The 14,503-nt window shown below is 44.0% G+C and overlaps 1 protein-coding gene across 2 annotated transcripts in view; it reads right to left on the reverse strand.

Moving 5' to 3' along the window:
• SPNS2 (sphingolipid transporter 2) overlaps nt 1-14,503 on the reverse strand; it is a 132,408-nt gene that overhangs the window by 97,560 nt on the left and 20,345 nt on the right. The gene's annotated exons all lie outside the window — the stretch shown is intronic.

The raw sequence follows: 14,503 nt of genomic DNA on the forward strand, positions 1-14,503 counted from the left end.
CCCTTACCTTTGTTATTTCATGGAAACATAGGGAAATATGATCCTGCACCTTAGGTGCTTCAAATGGCTCAAAAAAAAACAACCAAACAAAAAAAACACTGAATCCAGAAAAAGTTTTAGCAAGAAAAGTTACAACAAAAGCAGACTTAAATCAAAAAACTTTTACAAGAGGAGAGCAATGATGGGAGTTTTCACATTTAACTCATTCACAACTCATTTTCAAAACAGATTTATAGAACACACTTGAAATAACTTAATATAGGTGGCTAAGTGACCGATTACTTAGCTTTATAGGAACTACAAAGAATGCTCTGAGCAGAGAGGTTGAACTAGATTATCTGCAGAGGTCCCTTCCAGTCCCAGTTACTCTGTGATGCTGTGCTCCTAATCTGGTGACTGATCAGAACACAGGAGCTCCTATCAGAACACACACACATGTCCAAAGCTGCCTCCACCACCCTGAGGTGCCTGCCCTGCCTACAGCAGCATATTCCCAGCTGTGCCAGAATGCCAAACAGGCACACGAAACCACCAAAAGGTAGCAGGAGAAGCAGCCTGGGAGGTGATAGGAACCGTAGCCTCAGAAAGAAGAATTCTTTTGGACTTGCATCCCAAACCAGAACAGCAAGTGCAAGGGGCTGTAACGATGCCTACACAGCGAGGCAGAGGTCTTCCTGTTCATCCCAAAGAAATTCCCTATGCTGTGACAATGGCTTTGCAGTTCTATAGTACTTTTCTCCAATGTACTTCACAAACTTCAACTACTGTAGCCATAAAGGAAACACAATTAGGGCACTGAAGTGCAGCCACCCTGGCTTATGCTTATAACTTTACTCCGACGGTGGAGAAGGAAGTGGGTTCTGTGGATAGGCAATGCAGCAGAACAACATAGCACCACAATTACAAGGCCTGCATGAGCTTGGAAGAAGATCTCAGGTGATTAAGAGAGATCTGCATGTCTAATTGGCATGGATTTCCTCTTCCAAGTCTATTTTATATTCTCTTTGGACTCCAGGTGTTTTGATATGGGATTTAGAGTATTAAATTAGAGGCAGGAGCAAGCAGATGATGCAACACACCTATGGAGTGATAGGAGTTTCTTTCTGCTGTGGGAGTTCTCCTGCTCAGCACATGGGAAGACACTCCTCCTAAATTCGCTCAGCTCTGTTTTCACCTCAGCATGGCAATGACTCACCCCAAACTTTAATAAAGCTCAGGGATACAATTAAGCAATGACAGACCAGAGGAGAATACAGCAAAATGATAGAGCTTTTTGACTTTCCCTTCTGCTTTGAGATGATGGGGAGGCAGAGGTAGCTGGATCCAGGCTCCAGACAGCGATGGTGTCGCTCCTGGAGATGTGCTGCCGGGTGTCTCACAGCTCCTGATGCAATCCAAGAAAGGGAAGCCGCCACGTGTGGCTGACAAGGCTCTGCTTAGATTAAAGTTCATGCTTACATGTCTGGAGGACCTGGAAACAGCCATGAGCAGCTAACAGCAGGCACCACTCTCCTCGAGACAGCCTCTCGGCGAGGCTGAGAGCCATTTGGGATGTCTGTCTGATTACATGGCACACGCTAGGGCTATCACCTATTATTTCCTCAACCACATTTGGCATTCTCAGGACTGAACAAAGACACACAAAACATGGTGCCAACTTCCCAAAGCACCCCGCCAGCTGAACCAGACATTATTAATGCTTATGCGGAGCTTGGAGAGATGAAACCCAGGCAGCACCTGACCTGGAGTGCTGATCGAGATGGGCACAGAGACAGGACTGGAAACCCAGAGCGATGACGGCAACTGTCTGTGGGTTTAGCTCCTTCAGCCCTATCTAGGTTACTAGATAGGTTACTAGGCCCCAGCAAGGGCCTGCTCTGGTGTCTGAGCACCTGACAAAGACACGTGGGATTTTTGTGGGCACTGGCCATGAAGAGGACTTTTAAGAGCAATTTGGAGGATAAAAGGTCGTTGGGTGTGGAGTCTTAGATAGGGAGGGAACGTCACGTAAATGGGGAAGAGGAATGTGGCTGACCTCATCCACCTACAGTGTCAGAGGGCTTCTAGGGCCCAGTACAGGATCCAGACTGCTGCCTCCAGTTCTATACTGGTCATTTCACAAACAGTGAGTATGAAAGACCCAACTTGGAGGAATGCAGGCCCACATTTAATGTCCTAGGCTATCTCTGAGTTAGAGGAAATGCTTCGGGAAAGAAGAGTTTTCCTGGAAGTGCTCGGGTCGGGCTTTAAACGTGGAGGTGGGTGGTGCTGATCACACACGAGACAAGCTCACATCAGGATACACTTTGTCTACTGTCCAGAGCTACAACAAACCAAAAGCTGCAGGACTTGACGGTAATCTGCTGTGGGGTAAAAAGCTGCTCTGAACAGAAGGTCACCTTAGGACAGACGTTTCTTGTGTTAACCATCATTTACAGAACTACTCCACAGCAGAACCGGTGTGAAGAGTGCCTTGGATACCCTTTATATTTAAATGAAACATGGGCTCTTCACCTAACCTTTACACATGAATAAAGAGTTGCCATGGTACGAAAGTGTTCATATGCTCAGCCACATTGAAATCACAATTTCAAAGCAAAATGACATTATAGCTTCCCTTGGGAGAGTCCTGTTTTCTACTCACCAAAACAAAACACCCCCTTTGATTTCAAACTGCTTCCAAGGAAGGTGCAAAACACAGAGGGAGACTTTGCATGGAGTGAGAAGCTATGGGACCAAGGTTTCAGCTCACCAAGTCTTTCCTCGGTAACTTAAATGCATGTTTTTTAAACACAGCTTGTGTGCTGCGGTCCCAATGGCCAGTATACTTACAGAAAAAATCACAAACATTTAAAATGGTATTTTTCAATGGGTAAAAGTTATGTGCCTAAAAGGAACCAGCACACTGCTATCCCCAGGATGCAGCTGGGCACTGACACAGTCACACACTGTCCTTGCACCAGTGCAGCCCTGGCCTCATACCTCTCTTTGGGGAAGCCTCAGAGAACATGGAGGAGAACCCAGCCTCACTCTCTTGGCTCCCAAAGAGAGCAGACTGTACGAACAAGAATTTCTCCTCCATTCCCTGGTGCACCTGCCTCTCCTTATCGAGGCGTTTTCCTTCCCAGGTGATGCTCCCTGGTTCCAGGGCTAGCTCCCTCAGGTAGAGGCAGCCAGGCAGGGATAGCCAAGCCCTGGCCTCCTAGCCATTAGACACAAGCCACCTCGTTACCATCAGGCTCTCCTTCATGCCTGCAGCCATGTTCAACCTGCTTCAAATAATGCATTAAGCAGACAGAGGAGTGGTGCACACACCTGTCTGTTCAGAGACGTGAAAAGATTAGGTGGGGAGAAGTTTATTCTGAGGTCTCTGTGATTATATCTTCTCTGCAACCCCAAGGTGTGACTGCAGTTCACACACACATCCCTAAGCTTCAAACAAGCTGGCTACAGCTCAGCCACCCACTAGCTATTAAACACAGGCTTCACAATTTGGACCCTATTTAAATACTCAGCTGCAGAACAACACGGTGGTAGCCCCGCTGATATTCGTACCACAAGATAAATTCCCACTGCTACAGAACTCGCAAGTCGAGAACTGAAGTGTGGTACCACCTTCTTTGGACTGCTATGAAAGCATTCCCTGCCTTGCATGCAAAAGAAGCAGGGCTGCTGCTTAGGTATTGCTAAATGAGTGGTGATGTCCTGCTTGAAAACATCGCCAGGAGCTTCCTCAGGACATACACACAGACCTGCCTTCTGCAAAACTCATTTCCAACTTTGCAGGACACGACAGTGTGCATCGATGAAACATCCCTCTTTGATTTTGAAATAGCATTGCAGAATTAGGAGAAAAACAGACAAACAAAACAAACCCAGCAACATGACAAATCAAAACAAGGATTTCCTAAGATCTGCTCATGCTGGCATGCAAGAAACTCCTGACCTAGAAAGCACTGAAATAAACTGGCAGCACCCACAGCGGTGTGTTTAGGAAGGGGTTTCCCTGAGCAATAGGGGCGCTGTGAAGAAGCAATGCCAGCACAGCAGTTCGAGCCAAAGCTCTGAACGAGCCAGGGTCTCCAGGCCCAGCGCTGCCATCACTTACAGCCTGTGAAGCTGCTGTTAACAAATCTGCTAACAAAACCCCGTCCAAGGAAGTGTTCAAAGGAAGAGTTCAAAGCCTCCACTGACACTGAACACCTCAGGGTGGGAGAGGCCACCCCCCCTGCATGCTCCCAAAGGTGACTGGGTGAAGGCCCTGCTCAGAGCTGGGTCTGAAATGGGGTCAGAACCACCAGGATGTGCACCCGGAGCTCTGGCACATGAGAGGACATGCTGTTTTTCCTCAACAGCATCTTCAGTAGGCTTTCGCAAGAGGATAGGTGCTGCATCCTCTGCTAAGCACACTATTGCTTGGGAAATGAAACAGAGCTCTGCCTGCTTTGTAGTGCCATTCCTGTTCTGAATAGAAAAACAACGCTACCTTCGGAGACTTGTACCACCTGTCACACCCACTTTTTCTATTCAATGTTTTTATCATTATTGAAATATCAGTGGGGAAGTATCTGAGCTATTCATTCATTCCCAAAGGCTATTGGCTTACCTGCACGGTATGTAACAAGTAATTAAGCATTAGGAAAAAAAATACAAACAGGAATGCAATTAGCCAAGGGCTCAGAGAAGAAAAGATATTAAAAGACAACAACAAAAACACTTCTCTCTCTGGCGTAGGGTAAGTAGTAATAAATGATGGTTTCCCTAATATAGCTAGAAATCCACTGTAATGTTGTATTCAAAGTCTTAGCACAAAATTGCTTGCAAGAGTTGGAGGGGATATAAAAAAGTTCATCAGGTGTAGAATCGATTAGCACAAGGCATCATTAACACAGGGTCAGGGCGTCCAGGGAAGGCGGCACAGGACAGCTAGTCCTGTTCAGATTAAAAACAAAAAAAATCAAAACAAAACAAGTAGGACTTTGAATGCAACCATGGCTGCCAAATGCTGGGTGCCTCAGTGGCAAAACCACACCCAAATCAAATCCCTCATCTCCCTAATTACAGTGTAGGCATGTTCCCAGGACTATGGCTGGGAAGGAAGCCCTTGTCAAAAGGAGAACGTGGAATACTCAGCCAACAGGAGCCCAAGAGCTTAAATAAATTCCAGAACATGGAAGAATTTCTGCTTGTGATCCAATACAACAACAGCTCTCACCAGTAAAACTGCAAAAGGAAATGGGTCACATCTGGGACTGAGCTCGCTGTGTCCCTTTGCTCTCCTTTCCTCCCCACCATAGATCTCCCAGAGAGATCCTTAATTTCACCCCTGCCTCATCTCACTTTGAGACTCCTGCCTTAGCCTATCTTAACCAGCCTTGCAATCCCCACAAACCTACAAAAGACTTCAATTAGAAATAAATTACATTATTTGGCTAAAAAGACAGGTTAAAATGAACTGGCACCTAGACCTAGGCTTAAAAACAAACTTGTTTGTTGAGACTTGGAACGATTCCTTATGTGGAATGGTAAAAAACAGAAGCTGTAACTTCAAACAACAAACAGAAACATAACTAGTCACCAAGGTTTGCATTAGTCATCTGAAATGACAGAAATCATTAGCAGCTTTCAGACTAAGCTGGCCAGACCTTTCTCCCATACCCATCTTCTCTATCTCAGCACTCAGTTCAGACGCCTTTTGTAGTTTTTTAATGCATACAGACCAAGTGAGACACACTACACAGAAAGAAACAAAATCTTTACGAGGGAAAAGGCTACAGGCTTAATAAATTTCCAGATGAAACAGCAGAGCCTCAAAAAAATAAGGACATTTTTGTCCAACTTATTCAAATCTTGGAAAATTCAAGGACTCCCCCTATTCATACTCTCCATATGCACACTATGTCAGAAAAAGGTGGACCTGCCACCCAAAACGCTCGTTGTCTTCTGGATTTCTAATCTTCACTAAAGGCTAAGCAGCCTAGCTAATTCATGCAATGAAACATATCTCCGAGACTTTGTGTATGAGCTAATTAAAATAAACAAAAACAGTATAGCTAATGATAGAGCAAATCAAGCACATATGAATGCAGCCAGTGACTCACCGCCCCCTTGTTTTCTTTATTGGAAAACTCCGCGTATCACCGTAGCGGAGTGACAGTGAGTCAGGAACCTGGCATGAGCCACAAATGGCAAGCAAATGAAAACAGGCATCTATAAAACCTCTCTTCAGAGAGATTTTGGAGATTTTTGCTGGCTTTGGATGGATGTGGTTATGGATTTCACAGCTGTATTCTCATGGTTTTCTGGATAGGCAAAATCTACAAAAGAGCCATTCACAATTTCTTCTAGAGATACCATGCAATGGTTAGGCTCTTGTTCTAATCAATTTGATGCCTTCACTTTCACATCTTCTTGCTTATATTTTAACCAAATACATTTGAAGCATGGTGCCACACCTTACTGAAAACATAATATTGCTTACCTAGTAAATAGACAAATATTACTGGTTTGGAACCAGCCGAAGTACATGCAAATATTGCAACAGTACTAAACTGCAAGCTAATGGTGTGCATGACATGAGGCTAATCGTTCTCGACCTAATTCCGTGCAAGCACAACCTCTATGTGGCCAGACTGCTGCCTGCCTCATTCACCAGCCGTTACCTCAGCCTCTCACGCAGCCCCGCATGTGGGGTGGGGACAGGAAGCGCACCGAAAAGCCCGTGCTATCCCATGCAGCTATATCCTCTGCGGCTGGCAATAAATCACATGTCATTATAATAAAATTCAAAAAGTTTAATGAAGTTATTTAAAGAAAAAAAAAAAAAAGCCTTCTTCAAGGTTAGGAAGGCTAACAGAAGAAAGCCTCTGTGTTCTCTAATGTCACTGACTCCAGCCAGCGAGGGGTTTTTACCCACTCCCTCCCCTCTAAGGCCACACACTTTTGTAACAAGGAAGACTGAGATGTGAGTGAGCAACTGGGGTAATTAGTGACTTGTGATTTACAGCAGATGACAGCTAATTTCTCCAGTTAAGAAGATTTCTATCAAATCTGCAGAAATATGCGCTCAGATCGGACATATTTCCAAGTGACTACATCTCATTTCTCCTTCGCATTTCACTTCTGTTTAGCGATGCCTCAGAGCTATTCTGGAGCGTTGCAAGCTGCCCAGGCTGGTGTAACGGTACGTAGCTGTAAGGGGCTTCCCAGCCTTTTCACTGCAGAGATATTTTTTTATAACGTGCGGAGGAGATTCCAGATGCAGAGGTATCCTGTACCAAATGGCCTGCAGAAGAGCAGCGAGGTGTTAAAGCCACCAGTCACGACAGCAGATGTGTTCCAAGCAGGTTTCTGCTGTGCAGAGCCACCACTGTTTAAAAGTGAATGCACGATACATTTAGTGCCACGGTCCTGGGGTAATAACGAGGGCTGGTAATCAGCTTGGCATCAGCATGGGGGGGGAAACAAGCGCAACTCCAGTGCACCTGCCAAGCTGCATCCGAATTTGAAGAAGTGGCTTTTTAACGTTGGTTAATGTCCACTGCACAAATCTCCCTCTGTGACCTAGATCTGGATAGGGTCATGAATGCTTGAAGTGCAAAGGGAAGAAAAGCTGGAATTGCCTATAGCATATCCTCCACAGCTAAAACACCAATGACAACTTGGCACTGCAGCCCACTTCTAAGACAGGAAACACATAAAAATACCCTGCTGTTTCAAGTAGCTACCTAAATCTTCCTGCTGTAACTTGCAGATGAAAAAGCTTTTGACTGGCGATACAAGTACCTCCCCTACCTTTAGTAATCCCAGAACAGCTCTTGGTGTTAAATGCTTTAAACATCTTAGAGACACTGCTGCTGAACATGGCAAATAGGCTTAGGAGTCTGTCATCCTGTATAAAGAAAGGATAAGGCTGCTCCAAGTCCACCTTTGCCAGCTGCTCCCTTGTGCCCCCCCATTTCCCCTGCTCTCTCTTGAGCCCGATAACCAGAACCCTAGGTCTCCTCGCCCACCTTCTGATCGTGATACCGCAGCTTCCCATCCCCTCCCCGTTCTTGTATTCACTCGGGGCTCTCCCATCACACTGATCTATGCAGGAGTCCTAGTGCACGGTGCATCGATGTATAACACACGATGTCAATAAATCCAAAGGTCCTGTTTGGAGAAGCTCTTTAATATCCACACATGACCCGAGGGAGACATTTTTCTTGCAGATGAGACTTGAAGGTATGTTACTCCATACTGCCAAAGCAGTCTCCTGGAGTCGTCTTGTGTTTTCTTCCACAGCTATTTAAAGCAGCCTTTGCTGTCCTCTAATCGGGTGCAGTCCTCTAATCATGCGGAATTTTTTAATCTGTGAACGGGCAGAAAAGCTCTTCTGCCAACTTCAGCGTCTCCCATTGACTGAAAACATCCCTCCCTGGGCACAAAGCAACACAACGCTCCTCACGTGCACCCACACGTGTGCACGCACCTCCCACATTAAGAATACACATCAAGCATTTGTATTTCACTCTAGGCACTGGTCAACCTGTGCCAGGAAATGATCGAGCATGGTGCTGCACTGGTTACCCTAAGTACCACGTCTTTAAATTCGTACAGCCGGCAAGGCGCGTGGTTTTGTTCAGTGAATTAGCACAGCACACAGGTACTTCAGAGACGATTCGTGTGGGGTACAAAAGCTCGTTAAGGAAGCCAGGGCTCACCCACAGCACTACTAAGTAAAAGATAAAAGAAACCAGCTCTGGAGTTATCACAGGAGGTGTTTAAATACATCTCTCTGCCTTCTTAAACATGACCTATTAAAGAACCTACTGTGCTCTACTGCCTGATAGCCAATACAGCAGTAAAATCTGTATGTAAAACCTTGTATCTGCATGAGGGTATGTGGTTAGATGAGCGCAAAGTGTACGGAAATCTAAAATGAGCATGAGGGCTGGGGCTTCTCTGTAAGTGGAATGGGTCATTTGTGTAGCCACGCAACTGCAGTGACCCCAGGAAATTCTCACAGCACGAATATGGGTTGTACCAGATAGAAATATATATGTATATTTTAAAATATATTTATATTTTAAAAAGCAGATAAACCAGGGGTTATCCAGAGTGAGCAACGGCACTTTCTGAAGCTCCCCCTCCACTAAGACTTTGTTTTTGCCTAGCTGCATCAGCACAGGACCTCTACCAAAGGGCTCTGGTAACAGGACCGGGACGTGCACTCCTCACGCACCCCTGTTGGCAAAACCTGAGCTCAGCCCAGGCTGAAGAGCCAGGGCAGCTCTGCTTGCAGTCCTGACACTACATCGCTATTTAACCTTGGGTGAGTTATTTGATCCCGCAGAGGTTCTGAGTCCACATTAGTCAAATGAAGATAATAACAATAATCATGTCTGTCACAGATACAGGAGGGCTTGGTTATTATCCTCTTGTGAAGTGCTTAGAAGAGCCCCAGATGAAAGGCAAATTAGTAGAAGGAAGATTAATTATAAGACATGTGCATCCCAAATAAAAAACAGACAGGGACATTTTTGCTGTTGCTGTTATTAGAAGTGAGAGGCTCTCTGATTTTGGGTAGCTTTTATTTCTGTGTTGGGAAAGCAGATCCATTTTAACCACTTTCCATGTTCAAACTTTATTTGTAGATTGTGGGTAGGTGATAAAGGCTACTCAGCCTCTGATATTGCAAACACAAAGGCCTTTGATCAAAGATCTGATTTCACAGTGCGTGCTGTCTGTGATACCACAGTGCTGATGGGCCTGCCTCTCTTTCAACAGCTGCAAGGCAAAACAAGAATGAAAAATTCACTGCCACGCTGAAGGAAAGACCAGGGTGGAAGGAAACATTTCCCATGGATAAACCACTAGAGCACGCTTCCTTCTTTGCAAGAGGTGAACCCTAGTTCTTCCTGCAGCATGCCAGGACGTAGCCGAGTATTGGATACTGCCAAACTCCAACTCGACATCACCCAGTGACAGTCCCAGCTCTGCCTAACTTTCTTGCAATTTCAGAGTGATACCAAATTTCACAAACTATCCCTTGGGGCGTTCAGTAATGAATTTCTTTAAAAATATATGAGTACAGAAGTCCGGGAAACCATATTAACAATTGTACATTCTCTCCAGGACACAGGAAAACCTTTCCTTCACCTCATAGAGAGGTGTCTGTTAAAAAAAGGATAGCATTAAACCTGTTGTTTCTCAAAAGTCTTTTTTTCTTTCTTTTTCTCTCTCTTTTTTTTTTTTTAATGGCTGCCAGCAAGTCTCCTACATTTAAATTTATGATAGTTAGCAGAGCAGAAGAAAAAAAGGACATTGCCTCCACTGGTTTTGGGAGACACTGCAATACAGCTAGCTAGAGACGGAGCTTGGGTTTCCCCCCTTAACCCTAAGCAAACAATGGAAGGCTTAAATTTGTTAAGCTTCTGTTCTTGAACTGTCCTGAGGTATACCTCAGGACAGCTATTCACACAATCAAGAGTTAACTCAGCCACAACACATAGCTCATAGAAGCCCACATCTTTCCCAAAAAAGTGGCTTGGTGATGTCCCACGAGTGAACTCTTAGTAAGTTTATACCAAAAAATAAAACTAAAAATAAGTCCCTAAAAACAGAACTAATGATCCCTGTTTTCCCACAGCTTTATGTCTTGAAGATGCATTTTCCAAGGTTTTTCAGAGGTGGTGGATGTTGAAAATCTTATGCCCTTGTGGATTATTTCATATCTAATAAAGGCTAAGACCATGTTACAGGGACTCTCATTTTCCTGGATCCAGATTCACAAGAAACCTCTCTCAGCGTTGTACCTTTGAGAAGTCTTCCTTCTTCAAATGTGGCTGCAATGGGCCAAATGATTAAGATATTAATGGGAAAGACAAAGAATAACCTAGAGAGAGTGACTTACAAAACATCCTCAGTTTAAAGGAAACTGCTTCCATTGCAATTCGTCTTCATTTACTGGATTTGCTGTAGTTATTTATTTTGGTCATAATGGTTAACTTTTATTTCAGAGCAACATTCCTGTTTCAGAATAGCTATAGGCATCTATATCATAGATCTGAAGCCAGCCATAGAGGATTTTCTTTTCTATAAAGAAGCAAAGCAGCAGTATTACCCCATTGCACCTACAAGCACAGAAATACATGCATTATCCTGTGTCACCTACAACTCTCACTTCTATTAGTCAATGTTCTCAGTATTTTCATAAAGTAAGACATAACACAAGGTGAAAAATCAAACCTTACAAGGTTTTGTAACCTTGCAAGGTTTTGTAACCTTATTTCTGGCAATGATGTTTAATATCTCAAAGCTTCTTAGGTGGCCAGCAGACATCGCTTTGGGGATATACAGTCCAGAACTCTCATTCCTGCTCTCTGGATGTTTTCATGGGTGAAGTGAAAAACTGTTAAATCTCTGGAGATAATCAAGCTTGGACACAGGTGCTGCACACAAGCAACTAACACAAGCAGTATTTATCTCTCCTTCCCTACCCACACCATGCTTTGGCATACTAGTATCTAAGAAGCTGAAGAGATGGAGTCAGGAAGAAAATGCTTAGCCACCAAACTCGTACACAACATAAAAAGAAGAACTCCCTTTGAAGAAACAACCTGTTGGGCTCCTGTGATATACTTTCTTGCTGAATAGATAAGAAAAAGAAAAGATTCAGTTAAAATCAAAAGACAACCCAACCCTCAATCTGAACAGTAACCCATGAACTTCAATCCCTGGTATTAAAGGCACTTCTTTTAGGACATATGTCAATCCTTTTGAACATTTATTCTTTATTTAGATGTAGGGCAGGAAATAAACCATCTTTTTTATGTCTCTTAGAACTCTGAATAATATAGAGGGGATAAAATATATATATATATCTGTGCCTGTGTCTGAAGCAAAGCAGCAAATAATCTCAGTGCCATCTGATTACCGAGAGTAACTCAGGAGTTGCAATGCACCTGTGTGGTCAGCAAAGCTAACGAGGATTCAGGAAGTAATGCAAACTCTGAGCACCAAGGTTGGTGCCATCAGATAAAAAGATTCTCAGATGAAAGAAACTCCTTGCCAAGCATTCTGCTGTGGGGTATACATATTGCAGGTGCAGGTGCAGACTGCAGGAATTGCATAAGCATGCCGTGCCCAAAAGCTTTTATTCCTTCCGCTCATGACGTTGGCTGAATCTCACTGGCTTCCAAGCCCCACACGGTGTGCGAGGTATTTGCTGGGAAACTGGGGCTGTCGAGCACCTGCTGACCGCTGCGTGTGCCAGTGCTGGACCGACAGCAGTTTGGTGTGGATAGAGGTGCAGAACACCCCACAGCACAGACACAGCTCACCACCAAACACGTTTCAGCACACACGGATAGCGGGTAAATCCACAAGGACCTGACAAGACAGATACGCCAGCTACCGTACCACGAGGAACTTTATTTTCAAAGAGGCAAATGCCAAGCTAGCAAGGGCGCTTTCAAGTCAGGCCAACAGGCAGGCACGATTGGCACCCAAACGGATCCATGCAGGTCTCAGCAGGCACCCAGGAGTTCCCAGGAGGGACGCATTTAGCCAAGGGAGCTGCAGCATTCCTCGCCAATCTCCATGCTGATGGGGTACCAGAAGTCATTTACTCTGTGAGCTACTCCCCACAAGGTTTGAGGAGGAGAGAAATGAAAATGAGAAAATTAATCTTTCCATTAATTTAGAAAGCTGCAATTCATGACTCACAGAAAGCTTTTATATATAAATGGCATTGTTTAAACCTTATTTGTAATTATACTTTCAGGCAGAGGCTTTCAAAGCTGCACTGAGAATATGGCAACCAGTTGTCTAATTTATTGTTATTTTAAGCAGGTGCTGCATGCCCAAATTCCCTTGGCAGATTATATCTCAGCTTAAGTGTTTTTGCTGGGGGTAATTTTCACATGTTCATGTTAGCAGCAATGAGAGGAAGGAAACCAAGCAAAAAAGGAACTCCATCCATGCCGTCCAATTTCTTTCTCTCTTTATGGAGAGTTAAAGGAGATTTGTGCACAACTGCAAGGCTGTACCCTCACTCTGCTCTGCCTGGTTTGGCACTGAAGAGAAAGTGGAAGTGAGGAGGGATGCAATGCAAGTGGATTTTGAAAGGAAACAAACCAGTAGTCTTTCTTTACCTGCCAATGGATTTCTTGAAAATAGGAAAAACTGCTTTTTGCACTTCTCCTGCCTGCTATATTAGCCACCTGTTCATTACAACAATGGTAATTAATAAGGAACAAGAACTCATAAGTAGATCACCCTGAAAGTCCTGTTCATACTTCATCAGCCTACTGCAGTCCCCAGCCACAGACCTAAACTTTGAAAGGATCAAAAATGTACAGAAAACTAGAAGTTAGTGAGAGCAAAATCATTTGTGCTAATGCAAAATACATCTATAATTCTGCCTAGGAAAGCAATCTTATTAATGCTTAGCTGGAAATACCCCAGGCATGCTTCAAAGGCACCTGGTGATCCTCAAGGAAATTGATTCAGTTTTGAGGAACTGTGACATAGCTGGTTGTTCTTGAAAAGCTGGACAGAGAACAAAAATGGTTGGAAAAGTGCCTATCACGCATCTGCTGCTTTTTAATACCTCTCTGTCACAGTGCTGCAGTGTTGCGTGAAATCTAAGACGCAGCAAATACAAATTGGCATCTTCTTAATATCTAACACTGCTAATAACCAGAAGGACTGTAGCCACCCCTTTATTCGCTACACGAGTTGAGCTGGGAGTTGCCATCTGTCCTTTTCTCAAGGCACTGTTTTAGACAAGAGAGATTTCTACATAAAAGCATAATCAAATCCTAAAATGCTGTATTTACTAGTTCTCTAAGATGTGTATATACATTGAGAATATATTCTCCCCTAAATCAGTTAAACATTTAGAATATCTGGAATATCTGAATCACTATCACTCCTTCTGCAGTTAAGAAGCCTTTCATGTCAACACAAATTCCCATGCAATGGATTTGATTTTGGTTCCGTCTCCTGCTCATACAGCTCAGTTTGTGGTGGAACTGACATCGGGGAATGCCAGAACTGCTCCAAGCACACTAAAACTGAAACCAAATATAGTGGGTCTTCCTCCTCTGCTCAGAAACAAGATCTGCAGTTTGACTTTTATATGACCCCTGCTTAAAAATACGCATATAACCCTATGCCATCATTCTGATCAAGTGTCTGCTACAGCTAAGACAAAGTACAACTATGGAGAATGACGTCTGAAAGGCCATCAGAGACTGAGAGAAACCTCTTGCAAATACATTAAATGACCTGGAATTTGGGGGAAAAATATCTATCTCCTTGTAGATGGGGTCACAAACTGCTGGTCTCTGTCTTCTGATGTGCTGCAGCCCAGCAGAGGACTGCAGAATTCAGAGGTAACAGAAGATGGCCAGCAGGTGTTAGAGACGACAGATACATTTGTCAAAGGTAAACATGCTCTATCCTACTCCTACTTTCTTCCTTTTTGCATAATTTCCCAGTTTCATATTGTTAT

This window comes from Oxyura jamaicensis, chromosome 19 (genome assembly GCF_011077185.1).
Source record: "Oxyura jamaicensis isolate SHBP4307 breed ruddy duck chromosome 19, BPBGC_Ojam_1.0, whole genome shotgun sequence".
In the NCBI taxonomy this organism is placed as follows: domain Eukaryota; kingdom Metazoa; phylum Chordata; class Aves; order Anseriformes; family Anatidae; genus Oxyura; species Oxyura jamaicensis.